The 19,192-nt window shown below is 39.3% G+C and overlaps 1 pseudogene; it reads right to left on the bottom strand.

Moving 5' to 3' along the window:
• LOC100080606 overlaps positions 1–12,542 on the bottom strand; it is a 34,546-nt pseudogene extending 22,004 nt beyond the window's left edge.
• Positions 12,543–19,192: the final 6,650 nt, after the last annotated feature.

Genomic DNA, 19,192 nt, shown 5'->3' with positions numbered 1-19,192 from the left:
CACTGCCTTCATGAGAAAATTCAAAAGCATTTATTAAGCACTCACATGCAAACAGTGGTATGCTAGCCACTATAGAAATCAAAGTTGAACATAGAGTGTACCTAATATCAGTGAGTTTGTAATTAATCAATGGTATTTACTGAACACTTGCTGTGTACAAAACTCTGTACTTAGTGATTGGCCAAGTACAATACCATGAATTTGTCAGACTTCACTCCTGCTCACAAGGATCTTGCAATCTATGAAAGGAGGAAGACATTGAAATAGATTATAGATGTGGTATTTCCAGTGACAATGAAATAGTGATCTGAAAGCTGGACAGTGAAACAACAAAACAGAAAGAGCATTGATTCTTTTGCAATGAGTTGGAGAAGGCTTTGGGTAATACCATGGACTGCATGAAAAAACAAACACGTGGATTTTGGAGCAAATTAAGCCAATGTGGTCTTTGGAAAGCCAAATGACAACTTAGATTTGCATATTTTGGACCCAATAAATATTATTTATTTGTTTTGAAGTGTTCTGAGTGTTTTGAAGATGTGACCGTCAAATATGAAAGGTGTGAAGAGTTCCAGGCCTGAGGGAGAATGGGTCCAAGGAGTCACTGGGGGGATAAATGAGAGTGAAGTTCAGAGTAGGTTGTCATTAGAGGAGTTGAGTGCGCACACTGGGTTGAAGTTGGAAATCAGTGAGGTTAGGTGGGAAGGAGAGAGCTAGCTGAGTGCTTTAATGCTGATGGTAAGGAGTTTAAGTTTGAAGCCAAGGTGGTTGGGCTACATTTGACTGTTTCTGAGGAGTGGGGAGATAAAGACTGAATGTTTTTCAAAAAAAAAAAAAAAGGAGGTCTGGACAGCATAATGAAGTGTCCCCACAGTATTTAATGTATACATGTATATATCTATAATTCCATTTATACTTATGCCTGTTTGTTTTGATATCTGTCTCTCCCCTCTAGACTGTAAGCCACTGTGGGTAGGGATTGTCTCTATTGCTGAATTGTACTTCCTAAGACTTAGTACAGTGCTCTGCACACAGTAAGCACTCAAATACAAATGAATGAATGAATGAATGAATGAATGGAGAGGAGAAACAGGATCCAGGAAATCAGAGCAGGCTTATGTAGTAGTCAATACAGAAAATGATGAGTGCTTCTATTAGTACGGTAGCAGTTTAGATGGAGAAGAAAGTGCAAATTCTAGAGATGCTGGGGAGGCATAACTGTCAGGATTTGGGGACAGATTGATGGAATGTGGGGGTTGAATGAAGTGTGATTCAAGGAAAAGAAATAATGAATTGCATTTATTGAGCCCTTACTGTATACAGAACACTGTACTAAGCAATTGGGAGAATATAATAAAACAGATTTTGTAGACATGTTCCCTACCCATAATGAGCTTATAGACAAAGGGGGAGACAGACATTAATATTAATTATGGATATGTACCTCGGTGCTGTGGGGCTGAGGGAAGAGTAAATAAAGTCTGAAAATCCAAGTTAAGGGGGATATAGAAAAGAGTAAGAGATAGGAAATATGTGCTAAGTCAAAAAGGGCTCATTGGAAGAGAATGCTTTTACTAAAGCTTTGAAGGAGGGAAGGGGAGATTGGTCATCTGTCAAATTGGAAGAGGGAGGACCTTCCAGGCCAGAGGCAGCACATGTGCAAAGGGTCAGCAGTGAGATAGATGAGCTTGACATTTACTGAGTAGTTTGTCATTAAAGGGGTTAAGTGGGCAGGCTGGGTGTACAAGCTAATCAGTTTGGACACAGTGATTTCCTACCTCAGCACTTAGCCTGACACATAGTTAGCACTTAAATACAATTAAAAGAAAGGTAAGTTAGGAAGGGAAAGGTAATTGAGTGATTTCAAGCTTATGGTAAGGAGTTTGTTTCACTACAGAGATGGATGGGTAACCACTGGATTTTCTTGAAGAGTAGGGAAACGTGACTGTGGGCAAGTCATTTACCTTCTGTGCCCCAGTTACCTCATCTGTAAAATGGGAATTAACTGTGAGCCTCACGTGGGACAACCTGATTACCCTGAATCTACCCCAGCAATTAGAACAGTGCTCTGTACTTAGTAAGTACTTAACAAATACTAACATTATTATTCATTCATTCATTCAATAGTATTTATTGAGCACTTACTATGTGCAGAGCACTGTACTAAGCGCTTGGAATGAACAAGTCGGCAACAGATACAGTCCCTGCCATTTGATGGGCTTACAGTCTAATCGGGGGAGACGGACAGACAAGAACAATGGCAATAAATAGAGTCAAGGGGAAGAGCATCTCGTAAAAACAATGGCAACTAAATAGAATCAAGGCGATGTACATTTCATTAACAAAATAAATAGGGTAATGAAAATATATACAGTTGAGCGGAAAAATATGGAATGCTTCACGAATTTGCGTGTCATTATTATTATGAACTGAATCATTTTGTTAAAAAAATGATTTAGGCAGCAAAGTGAAGTATGGACTGAAGTGGATAGAGATGGAAAAAAGGGAGGTCAGCAAGGAAGCTAATCCAGTAATCATGTGATAGGATAAGTGCTTGGATTACTATAGTAACAGTTTGGATGGAGAGGAAAGGGTGGATTTTAGCCATGCTGTGAAGGTTGAGCCAACAGGATTTGGTGACAGATTGAATATGTGGGTTGAATGAGAAAGATGAGTTTAAGCTAATGCCAAGGTTACAGACTCATGACTCGTGTAGGATGGTGGCGTTGTCTGCAGTGATGGGAATGTCAGAGGATGAGCTGGATTGGGTAGCAAGATGATGAGTTCTTTTTTGGGCATCTTAACCTTAAGGTATTGGTGGGACATCCAAGTAGAGATGTCCTGAAGACAGGAGGAAATGCAAGACTGCAGAGAAGGAGCGAGATCTGGGCTTGAGATGTAGATTTGGGAATCATCCACATAGAAATAGTAGTTGAAGCATAGACATTAATGAGTTCTTCAAGGTAGTGGGTATAGATGGAGGAAAGAGGACTCAGACTTGAGTCTTGAGAAGCCCCAACAGTTAGGGGGTGGGAAGCAGAGGAGGAGCCCACAAAATAGACTGAGACTGAGTGTCCAGAGAGATAGGAGAGCCAGGATAGGGCAATGTCACTGACTGGATAATGTTTCCAGGATAAGACAGTGTTTAGTAGTGTCAAAGGCAGTTGAGAGATCAAGATTTTAATACCAACGTTAACATGGTAATATAGAATGGTGTTAATTCTCTGGCAATTATTCCAGGCAATGAGGTTATAACTAAATAATCACTGGTTGATTTTGGAATGTTAAAATATCTACTAGGAAGTTTCTGTTGCTGCTCTAGGGTATCTTTTCTCTTTCCAGTACTGTATGATCTACAGTTGAAACAATATGGCCTAGTGGAAATAGCAGGGGCCTGGGAATCAGGGGTCTTGGGTTCTAATTCCAGCTCTACCTTTCCATCTGTGTGAACTTGGGCAAATCATTTAACTGGACTTCAATTATTCATCTGTAAAATGGAGATTCAATACATGTTCTGACTCCTACAGATGATGAGCCCCACCTGGGACCTGATTATCTTGTATCCACCCCAGCACTTTGGCACACAGTAAGCTCTTACCAAATACCAGAATTATTATTGGAATTTTTTTCCCAAATTTTCCCCTTTATTAGAAGTACATATATGTATCATTTATATTTGTACATATGAATTTTCTTATGACAAAGACTTTTTTGCATGAGAATATGCCCTTCCCCCCAAAAAAACCAAGTCCAACACTCCTTGTATTGTTTTTAATAAAGGATGAATCTTTGTTCTAATAGGATTGTCCCACATATACTTTAATTTCCTTCACTTAATAATAATTGTAACAGTAATTTAATACCTGTGTGCCAATCACTCTACTAAATGTGATAATCAGGTTTCACATAGTCCTTGTCCCACAAGAGAATCACAGAAGGATGGAGAATAGATATTGAATCCCCATTTTACATATGGGGAACCTGGCAAGAAGAAGTTAAGTGACTTGTCCAAGGTCATTCAGCAGGCAAGGGTGAGAGCTGGCATTAGAATCCAGGTTCACATATAAAGGCAAAACAAAACAGCTTTTGGCCAGTTCTAATTCAACAACATATTATTCAGGTTCAGCCCATGTTCCTCAGCATCAAGCAGGAAAACCTTATGATTTATTTTCTAGATTCTACACCAGCTTTTCCTAGCTCTTGTATTGCCTCACTTTACCTGTTTTCCACAAGCTTATTTTCTAACAATCTCATTCTCGACTTACCACTTTTAATCACCTACTCATTGTCTGGAGCTTCCTTCCATCTTCAAAGCCATCCTAAAATCTGATCTCCTCCCTCTAGACTGCATGGTTTGTTGTGGAAAGGAACTTGTCTACCAACTCTGTTATATTGTACTATCCCAAGTACTTAACTCAGTGCTCTGCAAACAGTAAGCGCTCACTAAATGATTAACTGAGAAAGACTTCCACAATTAATTCCCCAAACCCCAAGTCACATTAATCTAAATAATACTCTTAGCACTGAAATATTTCTATCTGTCCTCAGCACATATGTGAGTCTATTCAGTTAGACAGTACAATTATTTATTCAGCTATTTCTCAGACTCCTCTCTGTTAAATCCCTGATTATCCTCCCACTGTGACTAATTATGCCCACCTATGTTCTTTAGCACACAAACCCCTTGAAGATAGGGACTATGTCTTTTCCTTCTGGTACATTTCCCCAAACACTCTGTAGTGTGCTCAAAACACTGCTCAAGAAAGTCCATTGGTTGTGAAAGTTTTAGTAAAGTGATTAAATATGTTTATGCAAGTGATTTGCTAGGAAAATTTAAGACTTGTCAGATTAGCCTTTCTTCATAAAAATAACAGTAAGATTGAGCAGATTATATAATTTGAACATTTGGTGAATAATTTGCTGCATTTAATCATTTTTTTTTCCAGATTTGAAATACCAGATCTTTAAGGGATCTTAAATCTGATAAGAAATTATTTGGTGTATGAAACCCTAGAAACCTGAGTTCACACAATTTCTAAAATTGGACACAGCCACTGCTTGGGGAGTAATTCGCTCTGGAATCAGGAGCCAGCTTGCTCTCAGTGCAGAATAAAGGAGAGGATCATAGGGGCTTATTTATCCTCTGTTCATTTCAAGAGTTTTGTAAGAAGACAGGACAGGGTAAAAAAATGGGGCTTAATAAGGTACTAATGAAAACATGGTTGCTGAGGGAGATAATATAGCATTTTATACTCAGTCTCCAGAGATGGCTTAGAGATAAGGTTTAAGTAAAAATGGGTTGTTGTAGCTTGTGAAGTGACATTTAAATGAAATTCCCAACTTACTAAAAATTTCTCACGCCATAACTTTCAAATTATATGATTTTGTCCTTTTTAAAATGAGTTTCCTTTTATGACTATGACTGACAATATTACACGATGTCATTAACATTTTCTAGAATATAAAAGTATATTGTGATGCATTTTGAATGATCATTTAGATTATTTAAATTTACTCATTTCACATATTACATTTTCAAAATGGATTCATTAATATTTGGCTGTAGAAATTGTGTGATCACAACTATTTTGATCCATCTAAAAATTAAGGCACATTATAACTGTCAGTTATGTTTCTTAGCAACTGCATTCTTTTCCTGATGAGTAAGAGTAACAAGCTCAAGACTAGAGTTGCTTCATTCAACTACTTTATGTTTGCTAGTCTTGCTGATATAAAAAAATGTATATTCCACTAAGAGGTCTTAGTTCAGCCAGCTTTCAGAACAGAAGTAATGATTTATGATGCAACAGGGATAGCTTCTTTCCAGAGAGTTACACAATCCAAAAACTATCAAACCTACTGGAATATTCTAGCACTTGGCAGTGTAATATGGGGGCTCTGTTTTATCTGGATAGCAGAGGAATCATTGTCCAAGAAAAAAAGGATGCAAACTGAAAATCAGAGACTCAGTGAAAGTTAAGACGTTATGTATTTTTCCAACAGGCTATAAGAGAACAAGACTATATTTCAAGCAGGGCTTATGTATATCTGGTTATTACATTATAAGAACTCAGCCATTAACACAGTTCTTCCAAAAGCCTTCCCCAACTGAGCCCTTTTTTCACTTACTCCCTTCTCCCTTATGCGTCGCCCTTGAATTTGAGTTTGTTCCCTTTCAGCATACTATTTCCACCCCACCCTCAATGTCACAGAATTTATGCACATGGCTATGTTAGGCACACATGCACTCATAGGTGAATAATTTCAATGTCAGGGGCATCTTCTCCATCTTCACCTCCTACTATTCACCACCAAAACTCCTTGAGTGAGCTGTTTATATCCACTGCTACCACATTCTTTCCTCAGCCTTCTGAAACCATGGCCGCTCCATGAAAGCTGCACTCTCTGAAGTTATCAATGACCTCCTTCTTGCCAAACCAAAGTCCTCTACTCCATACTATACTGATCATCTTCTCCATTGCTTTCAACATTGTGGACCATCCCTTCTCCTGGAAACGTTATCTAATATTGGATTCACTGACACTGTCCTCTCCTTGTTCTCCTCCTATTTACTTGGCCAAAGCTCAAATCTTTTGCTGGGTCCTCTGCTGATTCCCACTCTAACTATGCGAGTGCCTCAAGGCTTATTTCAGTTTCCTTCTATCCTCCACCTACACCCTCTCCCTTGGACAACTCATTTACTCCCACAGCTTCAACTATTGTCTTTAGGATGATGACTCCCAAATCTACAACTCCAGCCCCAACCTCTCCTCTGCAGTCCCACATTTTGTCCTGCCTTCAAGTCAGTTTTACCTGGATGTTCCAGTGACACCTCAAACTTAGCATGTCCAAAACTGAACTTCTTATCTTCCCACCAAACCCTGCCTTCATCCCAATTTTCCTATTACTGTAGACATCACCACCTTCTCTCTCTCACATACCTGCAATCTTTTCATCTTTGACTCATTTGTTTCATTAAATCTTTCACCAATCCTATCAATTCTACTTTCAGAATGTACCTCTTCCTTTCTATCCAAATTGCTATCATGCTGATCTAACCTTTTACCATATATATCCCACCTTGACTACTGCATCAGTGTCCTTGCTGACTTCTCTCTTCCTGTCTCTTCCCTCTCCAGGCCATTCTTCTTCACTAATTACATGATTCATTTACCTAAAAACACAATAAGTTCACATTTTCCCACTCCTTGAAAACATCCATTGGCTGTCCAATCATCTGTGCATCAAATAGAAACTCCTTACCATTGCCTTTGGGGCATTCATTCACCTAACCCTTTCCTACTTTACCTCACTGATCAGTTACTACAACCCAATCCATGCAATTTACTCCTCTAATGCTAACCTTCTTGCTGTACCTTGATCTTACCTGTGGCAGTGCTAAATCCTTGCCCATTTCTTCTCTTTGATCTGGAACTCACTCACCCTCATGTCTGACAAGCCATTATTAATAATAAAACTAAGAAGAAGAAGAATTAAGGTATTTGTTAAGTTCTTACTATTTGCCAGGCCAGGCACCTTACTCATCACTGGGGTGGACTAAACAATGGAGTGGATACAAAGAAATCAGGTTGTACATAGTCTTTGTCCTACACAGGGCTCACAGTCTTTATTGCCATTTTACAGATGAGGTAACAGGCACAGAGAAGTCAAGTGATTTGCCCAAGGCCACACAGCAGAGAAGTAGTGGAGCCAGTATTAAAACCCATGATATTCTGACTTTGAGGCCTGTACTCCTTCCACTACACCATGCTACTTCTATTCTCTGCACCTATGCTTTCTATGCACTTGAATTTGTACCCCTTTAAGAACTTGATATTCACCTCACCCATCCCATTATATTGTTTTCCCAAGCCCGTAGAACAGTGCTCTGCACTAAGTAAGAATTCAATAAATATTACTGATTCCCCATAAGTAAATAATAATGTTGGTATTTGTTAAGCGCTTCCTATGTGCCAAGCACTGTTCTAAGCGCTGGGGTAGATACAAGGTCATCAGGTTGTCCCACGTGGGGCTCCCAGTCTTCATCCCCATTTGACAGCTGAGGTCACTGAGGCCCAGAGAAGTGAAGTGACTTGCCCAAAGTCACACAGCTGACATGTGGCAGTGCCGGGATTAGAACCATGACCTCTGACTCCCGAGTCCTGATAAATCCGAGACAGATAAATCATATCTGTCCCCCCATCTACACTGTAAGCTTCTTGTAGACAGGGTACATTTCTACCAACTCTAATGTATTAGTCTCTAAGAGCCTAGTACAGTGCTTGGTCTATACTAAGCACTCAAAGAAATACCACTTATTGAATGATAAACTTCATAAGTGCATGTATTTTGTCTTCCAGTTCTAAAGTATTCTCTCTCTTCCAAGCACATAGGACAGTGAACTGTACATATTAAGTGCTCAATAAACACTACTGATTAACTAAACTGCATATAAGGATATGCACAGAAGGGCTTGTTTTTTGCCAGGGAGGTGAAATATCTAAGTGCTTAAGAAGTCTAAAATCAAATGCATAGATGTTTCATAAAGGTAGGAAAATAAGGCTTGCCCTCACTGAGCAAGAAGAAGAAGAATCTAGGAGAGTAACCCTAGGGTGGCCCTCTTTGAGAAAAGGATAAATACTTTGCTTATCGAATCAGAAAAGGATTTAGGAGGAAATAGAAGAACCAGGTAGATATAAACATTTAATTGCAGTTATTCAAATGATGTTCAAACCACCAAAATCCACCCCTTCCCCTCCATACAAACTGCTACCACATTAATGCAAGCATTTATTCTATCCCACCTTGATTATTGTATCAGCCTCCTTACTGATCTCCCTGTCTCCTGTCTCTCCCCACTCCAGTCCATACTCCATTCTCCTGCCTGAATCATTTTCCTTCAAAAATATTCAGACCATGTTTCCCTCTCCTCACAAAATTCCAGTGGTTGCCCATATACCTCCACATCAAACAAAAACTTCTCACCGTTGGCTTTAAAGCACTTCATCACCTTGCCCATCCTACCTCACCTTGCTACTCTTACAGCCCAGCCTGCACACTTCATTTCCCTAATACTAACCTCATTGTACCTCCAACTCATCTATCTCACCACCTACCTCTCACCCACATCATACCTCTGGCCTAGAACACACTCCCTCCTCATATCAGATAGATAATTTTTCTATCTGATAGAAGGGGGGGCAGAAGGGAAGGGGGGCTCAGTCTGGGAAGGCTTCTTGAAGGAGGTGAGCTTTCAGTAGGACTTTGAAGAGGATAAGAGAGTTGGTTTGGCTGACATGAGGAGGGAGGGCATTCCAGGGCAGTGGAAGGACGTGGGCCAGGGGTCGACAGTGGGATAGGTGTGAACGGGGGACAGTGAGGAGGCAACTCAAGACATCTCTACTTGGATGTTCTCCCATCACCTCAAGCTTAACATGTCCAAAACTGAACTCCTTATCTTCCCACCAAAACCCCATTCTCCCTCTGACTTCCCAATCACTAGATGGCACCACCATCGTTCCTGACTCACAAGTCCATAACCTTGGAATTATCCTTGACTCTGCTCTCTCATTCAACCTATCACTAAATCCTGTCAGTCCCATCATGACAGTGTCATTAAAATCTGCCTTTACCTCTCTATCCAAAGTGCTACCGATTCAATCACTCATCCTATCCCACCTGGATTGCTGCATCAGTCTCCTACCTCTCCCCACTCCAGTCCATACTTCACTTAGCTTAAAATGTCAGTACACTTCTACCCACACCTCAAAAACTCCAGCATATCTGGCTGGAGAGGGATATGATCAGGATTAATCCTTCCTTTATCCTGGCCAGGAATCAGATGTGACATTGCATGTGCTATGCTGGAAATACAATATAAAATGATGACAATTTTGAAGAAATATTCTTTCTTTCAATCCTAAAGCATTTCTCCAGGAGAACTCCTGGATTTCCTACTTGTTCCAAAGCCTTTGTGTTCTGAGATCAGTGTTAATTCTGGCACCGTATCCAAGCTGCAGTACATGATGATGGTAGAGATATTGAAAATAAAAACCCAAACATAAAACCAACTTGAAATGAATTGGAACATAACAGTGGACAAGTTTGCTGAAACTGGATAACTAGCCATGATATTCTGGTGAGCTGCTGAGAGCACCCTTCAAAAAGCACTTAGAATAGTGCTTTGCACATAGTAAGCACTTAAATACCATTTAAAAAAAGCTTGAGGACAACTGGACAAGTGCAGTGATGCCCAAACTTCAGTGATAGGGCCTGACCAGATTGAACTAGACAAAGGCCTGATTACACTCCTGATTCATTTGCTGATCAATGCCATCCTATGGTGACTAAATTATTGTAGAAAATGACTTTTGTAAAACAATGGAAGTATTTTCCTGATTCCACAGCTACCAAAATTGGAAAAAAGTTTACAGAAGTTTGATATTTTTAAAAGCAGTGTATTTTTTCAGTCTTAATCATCTTGAGTAGTATTTAAAATAAAGATTTAAAATCTATTTTTATCAGCTTGTAAATAAATTTTTTCAGTGAAGAATTTTTTTTAAACGTGGTAATTCTTGACAATTCCCAAAACAATATGTAAATTAATTACAAATCATAAAATTGATCAGCACAGATTCTGGTTTGAGATTACTACTTCATTAGGCTTTCAAATATTTTCGCTTTGGAGCAGCAATGGTAAACTCAGTCTGAGAAACTTAAAAATTAAAGGAAAGAAAACCAGCTCAAGATGCATAAAACACGTTAATATCAGGCTTTGTGCACTGCCTTCATCTAATGCATTCCATAGATTGACAGAAGAGAAACAGCCTCTCTGGGGATATGAGGTAGCTCTTTTCATTTTCATCTCAGTAGGAATCATGCTTGCAAGATACGTGAGTAGAATAGGGGTTGAAATGAATGCAGGTTCCTTAGTGCCTGCTTTTAACTTAGTAGCAACAAATCACAGTACTTTAGAATGCAGTTCACTTCCCCGAGACTAGACTTCAGATTGGATATATCAAATAACACGAAGACAAGGTACTCTAGCTAGAGAAGCAGGATTATCTTTTGTGCTTTTCTAGGAAAAGGAAGAATTAGACCCATTCAGCCCTTGGCTCCCTCATATTAGGGGAGAACAGAGCCCAGCAAATATGTTCAAATAGATAGTTCCCTTAGGATTCCAAGAACACAGCAGTAATGGTGAATGTGTGGTTGAAAAAGCTAATAAGGGACCCAACCTCACAAGAAATGCTGTCCTTTCTGTTGTTATTCTTGATGTTTGCACCACTGACACTCTTTTCCTTTTGTTACCTTTTCACTTGTTCCCTACAAAGCTTTTCCTCAAACAGAGCCACTCCTTTCTTGTTAGCAGTACACCAGGTTGGTCTGTCCTTAGGAATTGATTCGAAATGTCAGCTGGGTGCAAAATACTCTGTGGCTTTGTTTTCCTGTGGTCTTAGAACATTAGCCCTGCCCTCTAGGCTGTAAGTCCCAGTTTCAGATCTTCATACAACAGATGTTTCAGGACCCTGCTGTTTGTGTCTCACCGAGGGCTGCAGTGTTGAAGTGAGCATATATATTTGTGCTAGGAAAATAACTACTTTCCACAGTTTGATAGTTTACAATCTTGTCTTGCCATTTGATATTGTGTAAGGCCCCTAAATGCTCACAGAGATAGATGTGGTATCAGTGTGGGAATCAATGTCTCACACAACACTAAAGCTATCAACTGTACAACACTGAAGCTATTAAGACCTTCATTTCCTCTGGATTCTGATAACTCACTGGTGCCATATTCTGTTGGATAGACTCCCAAATAAAACACTGATCTAGAGAAGCAGCCTGGCTCAGTGGAAAGAGCACGGGCTTTGGAGTCAGAGGTCATGAGTTCGAATCCCAGCTCTGCCACTTAGCTGTGTGACTGTGGGCAAGTCACTTAACTTCTCTGGGCCTCAGTTACCTCATCTGTAAAATGGGGATTAAGACTGTGAGCCCCATGTGGGACAACCTGATTCCCCTATGTCTACCCCAGCGCTTAGAACAGTGCTCTGCACATAGTAAACGCTTCACAAATACCAATATTATTATTATTAATATTCTTGACTTGGTTCTACTTTTTTGTCTGCTGTTGGGTTGTCTGTCAGTGTGCCTCTGAGGTAACAGTACTGTGATGATGTTTAATTTCGTGTTGTCATTATTAATTTTTGGTTATGTGTTTGACTTACATGTTTCAGGCTAGTTGATGATTCTGATGTCAGACTTACCAGTCCATAATGTCTGACCGAATGAGTTTGAAATAGTTTACATAATTTCTTCATTAAAGCAAAGTCAAATGCATAAAGGTTTTGAATGACTACTTCTTTGGATGATACCTGAAGTCTGTTGCATAAGAGGATTTTCCTCAGTGGAATAGAAACAACATCCAAAATGGCAGTATGCAAGAAACTGAGAAGGATTTGACCATCTTTGCACACCCAATTTACTCCATAGGAAATAGGTAATGAACCAGACAGGCCATTGTTGATACTGATCCTGTCATCCATACCATCATGAAGTAATCCCAGAATCTTAGAGAATCAGCCTGGCCTAGTGGAAGAGCATGGGTCTGAAAGTCAGAAGGACCTGGGTTATAGTGCTGACTATGCTACTTTTCTGCTCTAACTTTGAACAAGTTATTTAGCTTTTCTGTGACTCAGTTCTCTCATCTGTAAAATGCGAATTGAGATTGTAGCTCCATATGGGACATGGACTTTGTCCAAACTGATTATCTTTTATCTACCCCTGCGCTTATTACCATGGCTGGCACATAGTAAGTGCTTAAACATCATAAAACGTAATGAATTTTTCAGTGCATACAAGTTTGCAGGACACACAACAACAATGGTAATTGTTAAGCATTTATTATGTTCCAGGTACTTATGATAAACAGTGAAGTAAATACAAGATTATCAAATTGAAGAGACTCCCACTCCCACATGAAGCTCACAGTCTAAACAGGAAGGAGTAGGATTTAATCCCATTTTAAATATGAAGAAATTAGGCACCAAGAAGTTAATCAACTTGCCCAAGGTTACACACCAGACAAGTAGCAAAACTGGGATTAGAATCTAGGTCCTATGATGTCAAGGCCCATGCTCTTTCCACTAGGCCATACTACTTTTTCATTCATCATCAAACAACTGTTAGATATGTGATTTCTATAGCTTCTTTAGTTTGAGAAATATATATCTTCAACTTATTTTTCATCCAGGAGAAATGAAACAGTTTTTTTTTTTAAATTTCACCTCAGAAAGTTTCAGATGAATCATATCCAATGCATTTATGAAGCTATGGCCCAATTTTTGTAAAAGCCTTTTGAAGCAGCCTATTTGGTAAATTGAAAGGGAATTGTGTCGCATTTCCTTCCATAAAATAAACCAGTCATGATAGTGAGTATTGATGAAAATGTTTTGTTTTATTTTTCCTAGTGTGTGGACCATTATAAGGTAGAGGGTGACACTAAGAAATATTCCCAATAATATAGTGAGTTTTATTGTATGAAGTTTTTTTCAATAATTACACTTTATGCACCCCAAACCTAAAAGACAGATCTACATGAGACGAGTGTTTGAAAATCGTACTTCATTGTTTGACATGAGGAATGTTTCTCTCTCTCCATGTTGTTTGTGTCTATAGATGTAGAGAAGACAGGGTGGAATCATGCATTAGTGTTGTGTATTCTTAAATGGTTCCCTGGTGGCCTGGAATATTGAATAACCTTCTGAGTACTTAATTTCTGAAAATATGAGTATAATTTAAGGCTCTGTTACCTTTGGGTGAATTATTAGAAACTCTCTATGAATATTATTTTACCAATTTGCATTGCATACTGGTTCTTTTCAATGTGTATTTTTCAAAGGGTTGCAAAATCTCTCGAGTCTGCCTTATGTCTATCTAATGCAGATAATTGAATTATTCTATTTAGCAGTGTTGTCTCTTGAACAAGCAGGGGGAAGGGAGTCATAGTACCTGAATTCCAAAGACATACTTGATTGTCTCTCAAATCCCCACTCTATTCTCCCTACCCCCAACCCTCAATCTACCACTTGAACTCTTCTGTATCACCTGAACACTTGGGTTCTCAAATACATCCCCTGTTGTACTTGAGCATGTCTTTATATTTTATTGTTTATCCCTATCTGTAATTTTAGTGTCTGTCTCTTCTACTAAATTGCAAGCTCCTTAAGGGTAGAGATCATGTCTACTGAATATATTGTATATTCCCAAGACTTTAGCACAGGACACAGAATAAGTGCTTAATTAATACTATTGAATGATTTCTTGATTGATTTCCCGTGTAGTGCTTTGTAAACTTGGGCAAGCCACACACGATCTTGGCCTCAGTTTCCTCACCTTTGGAATGGGGTTAAAATAGATGATTTGGATCCAGTAGGACAGGACCTGTGTCCAATTTGATAACCTTGTATGTACTCCAGTACACAGTTCTGTACAGTATAGGCACATAGTAAACCCAAAAAATGGCATTAGTATTATATTTATTGAATGCTTACTGTGTGCAGAGCACTGTACTAAGTTCTTAGGAGAGTATTCAATATAATAATAACAGAGTAAATACGTTCTCTGTGCACAACACACTTACAGTCTAGAGGCCAAGCTTTAAAGTCTCATTCAACTGATGCGAACTGAAGGAATGAAATTGAATGTATCAAGTAGATAGTTCTCTGCCACAAAAGTGATTATGACTACATAATCATGTAAACCTGTTTTTTCTTCAGTTTAAGCTGTTGTTATATTTACTGAAGATTGATATTGACCTTTTGGTTAAAAAAATTAACCTGATAGATAAGCCAATTTGATCCCAGAATTCTCAAATTAAGTCCAATGAGAAAAAACTAAATATTAAATAATAGATATAGACACTGTGCATAGAATAATCTCCTCTAAGCATTACATAAGTTTGATCATTTTCAAATGAATTTGATAATTTGATTAGACATAAAAACTGATTTTTTTTCTTCTCAAAAAATAGAGATTATCCATAAGGAAAACAAAATTCTTTAAGTATATTGATCTTTCAAAATGGCAAAGTCAGATTGTTCCCTTTACAACACTCCTTTGAAAAAGTAACAATCCATTGAAATGCCTGACCCTTTATTTCTCATGAGAATTGAATTTAAGGATCATAATCTAACAAATGAAATTCTGGTTAATATTATGAGCCATGTTATATTTTTCCACCCGACTTCCTTTGCTTGGCACCAGATAATAGAATTTGGTAACTGCATCAAGTTGCCATTGAAAACTTGTGATTCTACCAGGAGGAGGAGGATGTCAATCGAGATGCCCTGGTGATTGGTTCAATCAATTCACTTTTCTTCTTGAAAACTGTCTTTATGGTGGCACATTTGAATTCTTGTGACATTTCCACAGTGCTCCTTACTGTCAAAGAGGAGTTTTTGCCAGTCTCCTCCATATTTATAAAGTTCTGCAGAAATGCCATTAAATCCTAGTGAAGTTTCAAAATTTGAATGTGGAGATACTGTCTCAAAAGTTGTAGCTCAAGTCTGGTTTCAAAGGGCTTCCTCTCCTTGAGGAAGTCGTGGGCAGATCCTTATCAGCTCCTTTTCTGTAAAAACTACATAAGATTATTTTATCTGCAATGAAGATGGTTAGTTCATCAATACTATGATGCCTTCTTAAAACATTGGTAAGGTTAGTGGCCGTGGTAGCCTTTGCTGTGGCTCCATACTGTAATAATAATAATAATGCTGGTATTTATTTAAGTGCTTACTATGTGCCAAGCACTGTTCTAAGCACTGGGGTAGATGCAGGGTAATCAGGTTGTACCACATGAGGCTCACAGTCTTAATGACCATTTTACAGATGAGATAACTGCAATACCGATAAGTTAAGTCACACAGCTGACAGGTGGCGGAGCCGGGATTAGAACCCATGACCTCTGACTCCTAAACCCATGCTCTTTCCACTGAACCGTGCTGCTTTTCTAATGATGGTATTTATTCCGCGCTTACTATGTACCAAGCACTGTTCTAAGCTCTGGGATAGATACAAGGTAATCAGGTTATCCTAAATGGGGTTCACAGTCTTACTCCCCATTTTACAGATGAGGTAACTGAAGCACAGAGAAGTGAAGTGACTTGACCAGAGTCACACAGCCGATAAATGGCGAAGCCGGGATTAGAACCCATGACCTCTCACTACCAAGCCTGTGCCTTTGCCACTCAGCCATGCTGCGGGCAGGGAATGTGTGTTTTATTGCTATATTGCACTTCCCTAAGCATAAAATACAGTGCCCTGCACACAATAAGTGTTCAAATATTATTGACTGACTGAGGCTATGAGTAGACTGTTGGGATTATCACAAGGAACCTGAAATTCTGCCCCTCTAGCCACAGCTCCCTTCTGACTTTTGTTTCTATTTGGGGCACTGTGTATTTGTCCTTTTCTCATGCTATGTTCATGTTTTGTTTCATTGCTCCAGAGGTGTCTCATATCCTCTTTCCAACATTTATTCATATAATTATAAACCCTCTGATGGGCAGGGACCATGCCTAACTCCCACTCTTAAACAGGAAGCACTTAAATGAATATTGCAATTACTACTACTACTATATTCCACATTAGCTTCTTTACGGTGGGAAGGAACAACACATCCCTAGATTTCTTCAACTTTGATAGCCCACCACTGTTTATGCATTTTGTTTACTTATTTTGGTAGTAATAATGATGGTATTTGTTAAGTACTTACTATGTGCCAACCACTCTTCTAGCAGCTAAGCTATAGGTCTCACAGTCACTGTTTCAAGTAGGGGTGAATTCAGAGCTGTAGGGATTCCAATTATTTGTGGCCTGAGATGAAGTTTCATCAGGCAATTTAAATTAAATTGCTAATCTGGGGTGGACTGACTTTCCCTAAATGCTATAATAATGTTGGTATTTGTTAAGCGCTTACTATGTGCAGAGCACTGTTCTAAGCGCTGGGGTAAACACAGGGGAATCAGGTTGTCCCACGTGGGGCTCACAGTCTTCATCCCCATTTTACAGATGAGGGAACTGAGGCACAGAGAAGTTAAGTGACTTGCCCACAGTCACACAGCTGACAAGTGGCAACAGGATACTTAATTTTGCTCAAGTTGCAGCTAAGCAAAATATTATTAGGATCAGAGAACGACAGAACACTTCTTCAACCCAAGAATAAGGGCTTCTCCATGAATCTGTTTCCATGGAACCTAATCAAAAAGAACCTAATGTGCCAATGTACATGTAAAGTGAGTTAGTGTTGATATTTGTTAAGTGCTTACTATGTGCAGAGCACTGTTCTAAGCACTGGGGTAGACACAGGGGAATCAGGTTGTCCCACGTGGGGCTCACAGTCTTAATCCCCATTTTACAGATGAGGTAACTGAGTCACCAAGAAGTTAAGTGACTTGCCCAAAGTCACATGGCTGACAAGTGGCCGAGCCAGGATTCAAACCCATGACCTCTGACTCCAAAGCCCATGCTCTTTCCACTGAGCCACGCTGCTTTTCTAATGTGTGCATTTGGGACTAGGTGCATATGTGGACTTCCAGTTCCACTAACAGTTTTACCTCTCTAGAAAGTCTCTCTCATTTTTGTTCATCTCTTCCACTGCATATGATTATTTTACTGTAGGCTTCTCCCAACGCTGTGCACTCGATCCCCTACTCTTTCCACTTAACACACTCTCTCTTTGGGATTTCATTTACTCATATGACTTCAGCTACCACTGGGATGAGATTGATGCAGGAGGTCAAAGCTGAGTCCCCAGATTGTGTCCAATCTCAATCAATCCAATCTCCAATATAGCCATCTTCATAATGCCTTAAACAGCAGCTATCTCAAGGTAACTCATGTTGGTGTATCTGACTTATAAAGGGAACAGTATTTTTACTGTCTTCTAGAGCATAAACTCCTTGTGGATAATAATAATAATGTTGGTATTTGTTAAGCGCTTACTATGTGCAGAGCACTCTTCTAAGTGCTGGGGTAGATACAGGGTAATCAGGTTGTCCCACATGAGGCTCACAATTAATCCCCCTTTTACAGATGAGGTAACTGAGGCACCAAGAAGTTAAGTGACTTGCCCACAGTCACACAGCTGACAAAAGCACCAACTCTGAAATATTGTACTTTCCCAAGTATCTATCACTAAGGGCTCACAGAACTGCATACAGTAAGGGCTCAGTAAACAGAATTGATTGGCATTTTGAAATGTAAGTAATGAAATAGCACAGGAGAAAAAGCCTGCTTGTCTCCAGAAGTTCCTTTTCCAAATGTTCCATCACAGCCTGCCTACCAGCATGGGTGAGAGGGGGCTGATAGCATTGATTAAAACAAATAGGTGCTAAGTATACATCATTATCAGTGCTCCAACCCCAGGTTTTCATCTCCTTGAAGAACTTCGGAGATTCTTTGGTTGGAAGAGGTCATTAAACTGATAGTAAATAGAAAAAAGAAAAGTATGCTTGAAAGAAAAGTATGCTTGATGCTTAGGTGGTGTAGAGGTGATGCTTGTAAGCCAGCTGTGTTTATTCATCAGGGTGTGGCCTGGCTGTAGGGTGAATCCATGATAAGAGAAAAGTGGAGGTTTCCCTGATACCCTTTTTCCTTTTCCCTATTCTAAAATTCAAGATCTCTAAAATAGAATACCTCCTTTTGCACTAAATTCACTCCTCCTCCTAAACTCCCCCTAAACTTTCCTAACCTAGTTGATAACAATATGATCCTCTCTTCATAAAATTCTCAATCTCGGTACCATTCTCAACTCTTCATGGTCATTAACTCTTAAACTGTCTACTGCCTAATTCTGCCAATTCTTCTGGCACAATATTTCCCAGATCTACCTGTTCCTCTCCAGCTAAACTGTTACCACTCTGATATAAGCTCTAATCTTTCCATTGATAGAATTTTGCATGAGCCTTCTGGCCGCTCTCCCAACCCAACTGTCTAATTCATTCCATCGTATCTATTATGAACAGTGCTTTGCAAATAGTAAGTGCTTAACAAATACCATTATTATTAGTAAGCAGCTACTGTGTGCAAAACATTCCCACATTCATCCCCTTCCTCATTCTATTCTCCACCTTTGAACTCCCTCCCTTCCCACACGAAACCAAAGCTCATCCCACATTTCAAAAACACCTAAAATCCC

This window comes from Ornithorhynchus anatinus, chromosome 2 (assembly GCF_004115215.2).
Source record: "Ornithorhynchus anatinus isolate Pmale09 chromosome 2, mOrnAna1.pri.v4, whole genome shotgun sequence".
NCBI lineage: Eukaryota > Metazoa > Chordata > Mammalia > Monotremata > Ornithorhynchidae > Ornithorhynchus > Ornithorhynchus anatinus.
The sequence above is the reverse complement of the archived record's forward strand: the minus strand, read 5'-3'. Positions and strand labels throughout refer to the sequence as shown.